Raw genomic sequence first — 8750 nt, 5'->3', positions numbered from 1 at the left:
GCGTCAGCACCACCACCACCAACAACAACAATGTCAGCGTCAGCACCACCACCACCAACAACAACAATGGCAGCGTCAGCACCACCACCACGACAACAATGGCAGCGTCAGCACCACCACCACGACAACAACAATGGCAGCGTCAGCACCACCACCACCAACAACAACAATGCCAGCGTCAGCACCACCACCAACAACAATGGCAGCGTCAGCACCCCCACCACCAACAACAATGTCAGCATCAGCACCACCACCACCAACAACAACAATGGCAGCGTCAGCACCACCACCAACAACAACAATGGCAGCGTCAGCACCACCACCAACAACAACAATGGCAGCGTCAGCAGCACCACCACCAACAACAACAATGACAACGTCAGCACCACCACCACCACCAACAACAACAATGGCAGCGTCAGCACCACCACCACCAACAACAACAATGACAACGTCAGCACCACCACCACCAACAACAACAACAATGGCAGCGTCAGCACCACCACCACCAACAACAATGGCAGCGTCAGCAGCACCACCACCAACAACAACAATGGCAGCGTCAGCACCACCACCACCAACAACAACAATGTCAGCGTCAGCACCACCACCACCACCAACAACAACAATGGCAGCGTCAGCACCACCACCACCAACAACAACAATGTCAGCGTCAGCACCACCACCACCACCAACAACAACAATGGCAGCGTCAGCACCACCACCACCACCACCAACAACAATGGCAGCGTCAGCACTACCACCAACAACAACAATGGCAGCGTCAGCACCACCACCACCAACAACAACAATGGCAGCGTCAGCACCACCACCACCACCAACAACAACAATGGCAGCGTCAGCACCACCACCACCACCACCAACAACAACAATGGCAGCGTCAGCACCACCACCACCAACAACAACAATGACAACGTCAGCACCACCACCACCAACAACAACAATGGCAGCGTCAGCACCACCACCACCAACAACAATGGCAGCGTCAGCACCACCACCACCAACAACAACAACAATGTCAGCGTCAGCACCACCACCACCAACAACAATGGCAGCGTCAGCACCACCACCACCAACAACAATGGCAGCGTCAGCACCACCACCACCAACAACAACAATGGCAGCGTCAGCACCACCACCACCAACAACAATGGCAGCGTCAGCACCACCACCACCAACAACAACAATGACAACGTCAGCACCACCACCACCACCAACAACAACAATGGCAGCGTCAGCACCACCACCACCAACAACAATGGCAGCGTCAGCACCACCACCACCAACAACAACAATGGCAGCGTCAGCACCACCACCACCAACAACAACAATGTCAGCGTCAGCACCACCACTACCACCAACAACAACAATGGCAGCGTCAGCACCACCACCACCACCAACAACAACAATGGCAGCGTCAGCACTACCACCAACAACAACAATGGCAGCGTCAGCGCTACCACCACCAACAACAATGGCAGCGTCAGCACCACCACCACCACCAACAACAATGGCAGCGTCAGCACCACCACCAACAACAACAATGGCAGCGTCAGCACCACCACCACCACCACCAACAACAACAATGGCAGCGTCAGCACCACCACCACCACCACCAACAACAACAATGGCAGCGTCAGCACCACCACCACCACCACCACCAACAACAATGGCAGCGTCAGCACCACCACCACCAACAACAACAATGTCAGCGTCAGCACCACCACCACCAACAACAACAATGTCAGCGTCAGCACCACCACCACCAACAACAATGGCAGCGTCAGCACCACCACCACCAACAACAACAACAATGTCAGCGTCAGCACCACCACCACCAACAACAATGGCAGCGTCAGCACCACCACCACCAACAACAATGGCAGCGTCAGCACCACCACCACCAACAACAACAATGGCAGCGTCAGCACCACCACCACCAACAACAATGGCAGCGTCAGCACCACCACCACCAACAACAACAATGGCAGCGTCAGCACCACCACCACCACCACCAACAACAATAGCAGCGTCAGCACCATCACCACCAACAACAACAATGGCAGCGTCAGCACCACCACCACCAACAACAACAATGTCAGCGTCAGCACCACCACCACCAACAACAACAATGTCAGCGTCAGCACCACCACCACCAACAACAACAATGGCAGCGTCAGCACCACCACCACCACCACCAACAACAATAGCAGCGTCAGCACCATCACCACCAACAACAACAATGTCAGCGTCAGCACCACCACCACCAACAACAACAATGGCAGCGTCAGCACCAACAACAACAACAATGTCAGCAGCACCACCACCACCAACAACAACAATGTCAGCACCACCACCACCAAATGGCAACAATGGCAGCGTCAGCACCACCACCACCAACAACAACAAGAAATGCACCACCACCACCAACAACAACAATGTCAGCCAGCACAACCAACAACAATGTCAGCGTCAGCACCACCACCAACAACAATGGCAGCGTCAGCACCACCACCACCACCAACAACAATGGCAGCACCACCACCAACAACAACAATGGCAGCGTCAGCGTCAGCACCACCACCACCAACAACAACAATGTCAGCGTCAGCACCACCACCACCAACAACAACAATGTCAGCGTCAGCACTACCACCACCAACAACAACAATGGCAGCGTCAGCACCACCACCACCACCAACAACAATGGCAGCGTCAGCACCACCACCACCAACAACAACAATGTCAGCGTCAGCACCACCACCATCAACAACAACAATGGCAGCGTCAGCACCACCACCACCAACAACAACAATGGCAGCGTCACCACCACCACCAACAACAACAATGTCAGCGTCAGCACCACCACCACCAACAACAACAATGGCAGCGTCAGCACCACCACCACCAACAACAACAATGGCAGCGTCAGCACCACCACCACCAACAACAACAATGTCAGCGTCAGCACCACCACCATCAACAACAACAATGGCAGCGTCAGCACCACCACCACCAACAACAACAATGTCAGCGTCAGCACCACCACCATCAACAACAACAATGGCAGCGTCAGCACCACCACCACCAACAACAACAATGGCAGCGTCACCACCACCACCACCAACAATGGATATATACACCGAGAGGTGTATGTCTCTGTGTATATATCTTGAAAGTTTACTTTATTTCCTGTTAAAATAACTAAGGTAATCTGGTGGTGAAAAGGTTACCGCGGAGCTCTAATGACCCTTGTGTAGCCGATTGGGTTCAAACTCCCATTAACCAACCCAGCCAGCAACAGAGAATAACCAACAACCACAGTACAAATGCAGAGAATTAAAAATAAAAATGATATACAAAAAATCCTCTTCCCCTTTCCCTCTGACGAAAATAGATGTAAAAACAGATGTAAAAATCTCGGTTTGTGGGTGAGGTGAATAGACGAGGTTGTGAGGTCGTAAGAGTTAATATATCAACGAGAACTGACGTTCAGGAGACAAAAACTCGCCTCGTATCGACTCTCACTGTTATTCTGGCATTCGAGATCAAAAGTGTATTGCCTTACCCACATTTAATCTGTCGTCTTTTCCTATAGATTTAAAGTGGGTAAGACAATATTTCAGGGTATATTCCAAAATGTGTGCATTACCAGGAGGTATATATCCAAAACTGTAAATAAGAAGAGATGTGTTTATCTCTCACTGCATATACACTGAGAGGTATATCTTACTCTCAGTGCATGTACACTGAGAAGTGTACATCTCTATATGCATACATAAAGTGAAAGGCGTGTATTTCTGTGCATACGCAAAGTGAGAAGTTTATACCCGTACATACTCGTAGAGAGAGAGATGTATACCGCATCTCTAACTACATCATTAGCTGCAGAGACTCTCGACTAGGTTGCTCCAACAAGCTTTCTGTAGTGTTGCACCTCGCTTTCCACCAGACCTGTCACCCCTGCATAAAGTGCCCTCTTTTCTCTAGTATATACAGGACATACACGCAAACACGCCGAAAGGGGTATTTCTGTCAGCGTCCATATGCCCAGAGTTTGCTCGAATCCCAATTTTAGGGATTAAAATATTCTTGTCTGGTGGTGGAAAGATTGTATGGAGCCTTAATGACCCTTGCATGGTCGATAGGCTTTAAACTCCATTAACCGTCTGGTTGAGGGAAAGGAGCCTGGAGCAAGAGAAAAGGAGGGGAGAAAAGGAGGGAAGATGGAAGTGAAGAAGAAAATAGAAACGAAGAAACGGAAGAATTCCGGAATCAAGGAAGGGACGAGAAGAAACTGAAAGGGATTGGTTGGGCAATATATGGAATTCCCTTCACAATCAACAAGTGCATATGTTCAACATATGCATGAAAGAAGAGGAGATACCCAGGGATTGGCAGAGACCGTACATAGTTCCTTTGTTTGGGGAGAAAAGGGGAATAAAAGAGAGTTAAACACCGCTGTATGTGGATTGTTCTTATAAACTGAAAGTTAAATATTCTTGCATTGTATATAGACCTAAAAAATGCATTTTTTCTGTGTATATAAACTGAGATGCTTCAGACTCAAGAAATCGTAATGACACGATTGCTAACGCGACGGGCTGGAATTTTGAGACTCTATGACCGCGGGTTCAATCCCGGCCGGGGGTATGGTTTGAGATGCTTCAGAATATACACTTGAGAGTTGATCTGATCCCAATCTGAGGGATTATGCTCTTGGTGTTAGTGCACACGGTAGGGACCTTCAATCTAACAGAGTTAGCAACTGGTCACGTCATATATGTAACTAACGGTCTGTGTTAGATATTTAGTCAGGTCAGATATTTAACAAACAAACCAGGTCAGACATCAGTGAAATAATTACTCTTTTTATTCGTTGATTGTCAATTGTGTTTAAAATTAGACTGATTGATTTAAAAAATTGGTTATTTTATAGCCATTCCCTGATTACTAATGGTAGGTTACTTTTTATATGTTACGTTACGATGTCTTTCTCTCTCTCTCTCTCTCTCTCTCTCTCTCTCTCTCTCTCTCTCTCTCTCTCTCTCTCTCTCTCTCTCTCTCTCTCTCTCTCTCTCTCTCTGTCTGTCTCTCTGTTGTACAACAATTTATTTTCCTACCTCTTCGTTACGAGACCTCTTTCTTTGCCTACCTTTCTCACTACGATACCTCCTTCTCTCTCTCTCTCTCTCTGTCATACGCTCTAACTTTATCTTTCTCTCTCCATTGCCTCTTTCTCTGTCTGTCTGTCTGTCTGTCTCTCTCTCACATTAGAATGCTCTTCTCCCCTCACTGCAATACCTTTCTCCTCCCTTCACTTCCTCATTCAGTATTACCCTCACACTCCTCACTAGGTCGTGGTCCTGGACCACGCCACCAACACTAGAAATTGGTCTCGGGTAATATTGTTTCTCTAGTTATTGCCATATCTGCAACAGCTGCCTCGACCTGGCGTCTCCCTGGTAACACTGGTGAATGGGAAAGTTGGTAACACTGGTGAATGGGAAAATTGGTAACGCTGGTGAATGGGAAAATTGGTAACACTGGTGAATTGGAAAATTGATAACACTAATAAACTGGAAACACTGGAGAAGGTGAAATCTGATAACACTGGTAAAGGGAAAAGTGATAGCACCAGTAAGTTGATAAAATGATAAAGAGTTAATTGGTAATACTGGAAAGGTGAAAATTGCTAACACTAAAAATGGGTAACACTGTCGAAGGGAACAATGGGTAATTTAAGTTGGTAGTACTTCTGTTATTATTATTATTATTACAATTACTGCTACTACTACTGGTAATATTTCTAAATCTAAATTTGTCTAAATTGAATCCATTGCTGCGACTAATGTTTTGGTAAAATTCCTTTACCACGTTATCTATAACCTTGTTTAATCTTGTTTTCTGTTTGAACATTTCAATCATATTCCTCCTAATTCGAAGTCTTTCCAGAGAGAGTAACTTCAGGGAAGGTTTCTGATACATGGGGTCAACTTCCTCATCCTTCTCTGCGTATTTTCCAGCGTATTTACGTCCAGTTTGTAATTTGAGGCCACGTAATCTAAATGAATCCTTTCCAGTTATATTTCAAGTTGAAGTCTAACCTTAAGACTTCTGTTATTAATTCTTCTTGATATGACGCCAGGAATTTTGTTAACTGTGTTGCGAAGACTTATGCGCTGTTGTCTTGGTTTTACATTACTGTTAAGCGGTAGTCCCAGGTTTTGTTTTAGCATTAAGTTTAGCTAAGATCTATATTGTTTAACATATAGGTACCATACTTAATATTTCTTCCCAGGACTAGAGCTTTACACTTGTTCACATATAGATGCATCTACCACTTCTTAGACCATAACATTACCCCATCAGGGTCTTCATGTAACACACACACACACATACACAACGTAACATTTGTGTATAATTCAACAAATCTTTCTCAATATTGAGAGGAGGAACACCCGAGCTGTGACGTCACCAGAGTAAACAAAGACTCATTACGTCACGTGTATAAACAAAGACGTGTGACGTCACAGCACAATCTCTCTATCTATCTCTCCTCTCACGCACTCTATTACCTCTATACACCTACGCACCCTATTATCCTTACTTCATCATTATTTTCCCTCCCCCTGACCTTTCTCTGGTCACTACTATCCCTATCCTTCTCTAATGCCTTCCCCTTCTGTCCCTCTTTCCATTCGCCATACTAAAAAAAGAACATCACAAATCCACCACTGAGCAAAATTGAGATCATCCGACTCAGCAGAAACATGTGAAGCCTCAGCCACCATGTGACTAAAAACGAGAGCCATGTATTTAACAAAAAAAAAAAAAAAAGAAATGCGACTTTATAGGGATTTAAAAAATGCTCGAATGCGCCGTGACGTCACGGGTGTAAACAGTCCTGTGGCGTGAGCTGGTCCAAACTAATGTAGACACTGGTTGTTTGTCTATCAGTCAGCACACAAGTCGAGCCTTCACTTTTATGATGGGCTTCACCTATTTTTTTTATTTTTAACCCTAGCTCAGGGCGCCCTGAATTGCTGCCCAGGGCAGGAAGAATGTTGTGTAGGGGAGACCGGGGCTGGTTGGCACACTTTTTACATTTTCGATGACGAAAGAAAAACAACAAACGATTTTGGTAATTTTATACTTCCAGAGAAAAGTATAAATCTTCCTCTTACTTTTCATGAAATGAAAAAATAACTTTCTTTTGAAACAAAAGCACAGCATTTTTTAGAAAAACCACATTTGACGTATGCCAACATGCCCCATGTACGGGGTAAGTTGGCACACACTATGGGGTAAGTTGGCACAGAAAATAGTAATAGTAAACTAGGAATATGTAACAGTAAATTTAAATACTAATTATTCATAATTTTTCATTTCAAGAATATTCAGTTCCATAGAAACTTAAAAATATTTTCTTAGTAAAGAAAGAAACCTTTTTCAATAAAATAAAATTAAAAACTGACTAGGTGTTATACATTCAATTGAAAATAATTACGCTTCCAGATAATAATTGCACAGAATACTTAACATCTGAGGTGAACTTAATCTAAATCATCATCTGAGTCACAGTTGGGACATGTATAAAACAAATCTTTATCAGTGGAGGCTTCGTGGGCCCGCAACTTGCACATTCTACATTGTATCCATACTTCTCGTGGTTTGCTTTTGGAAAAAGGACCCATACATACCAAACACAGACTGTCCTCTTCATCTGAACTTTTCTCGTCACCATTAACACGTTTCGATTTCTTTGATTGTTTCTTCCTTGTTTTTTCTGATATCTTTTCCAATGTCTTTTTTCACTGGGTAAACAATCCTTAAACCCTAAGTTAAATTACGGCTAAATTGGATATTTCTCATCTATAACCCCAATACATGTTACAGCAAACAATATAAGCGAATGATAATTTACTTACCGACATCAAAATCAATTTTTTCCCCACTCCAGTTAAGTATTGCAACCTCTTGGTATGGTAGCTTGTTGGTGAGTGAGGAACCACCTGGTGATCCTATGATGTAAATAACAACGCCGTCTAGCGGTAAGTATTTGAATTATTACAAGTGTGTCAACTTACCCTTGTTGCTAGCTAGCCCCGGTCTTCCTTATTGCTGTCCAGGGCAGGAAGAAAATTTTGTATTAGTGCCCAGGGTAGGGAGAAAGTTCTGTATTACTGCACAGGGCAGAAAGTTCCAGTCGTCCGATAGGACGACTGGAACGTACTTATACACGTACATATACACATACATATACAGTCGTCCAATAGGACGACTGTATATGTATGTGTATATGTACGTATGTATGTGTATATGTACGTATGTATGTGTATATGTATGTATGTATGTATGTATGTATGTATGTATGTATGTATGTATGTATGTATGTACGTACGTATGTATGTACGTACGTATGTACGTATTTATGTATGTATGTATGTATGTATGTATGTATGTATGTATGTATGCATGTATGTATGTATGTATGTATGTATGTATGTATGTATGTACGTATGTATGTATGTATGTATGATGGTAAGCGTACACAAGTGCCATGAAACTGATAAGGAAGAGAGCGATAATGAGGAACGGGAAGAACATTGATTATAAGATAAAATATTGAATGAGTCGGAGAGAGAGAGAGAGAGAGAGAGAGAGAGAGAGAGAGAGAGAGAGAGAGAGAGAGAGAGAGAGAGAGAGAGAGAGAGAGAGAGAGAGAA

The sequence above is a fragment of the Cherax quadricarinatus genome, chromosome 19, assembly GCF_038502225.1.
Source record: "Cherax quadricarinatus isolate ZL_2023a chromosome 19, ASM3850222v1, whole genome shotgun sequence".
Lineage (NCBI taxonomy): Eukaryota > Metazoa > Arthropoda > Malacostraca > Decapoda > Parastacidae > Cherax > Cherax quadricarinatus.
This window is presented reverse-complemented; position numbering follows the sequence as displayed.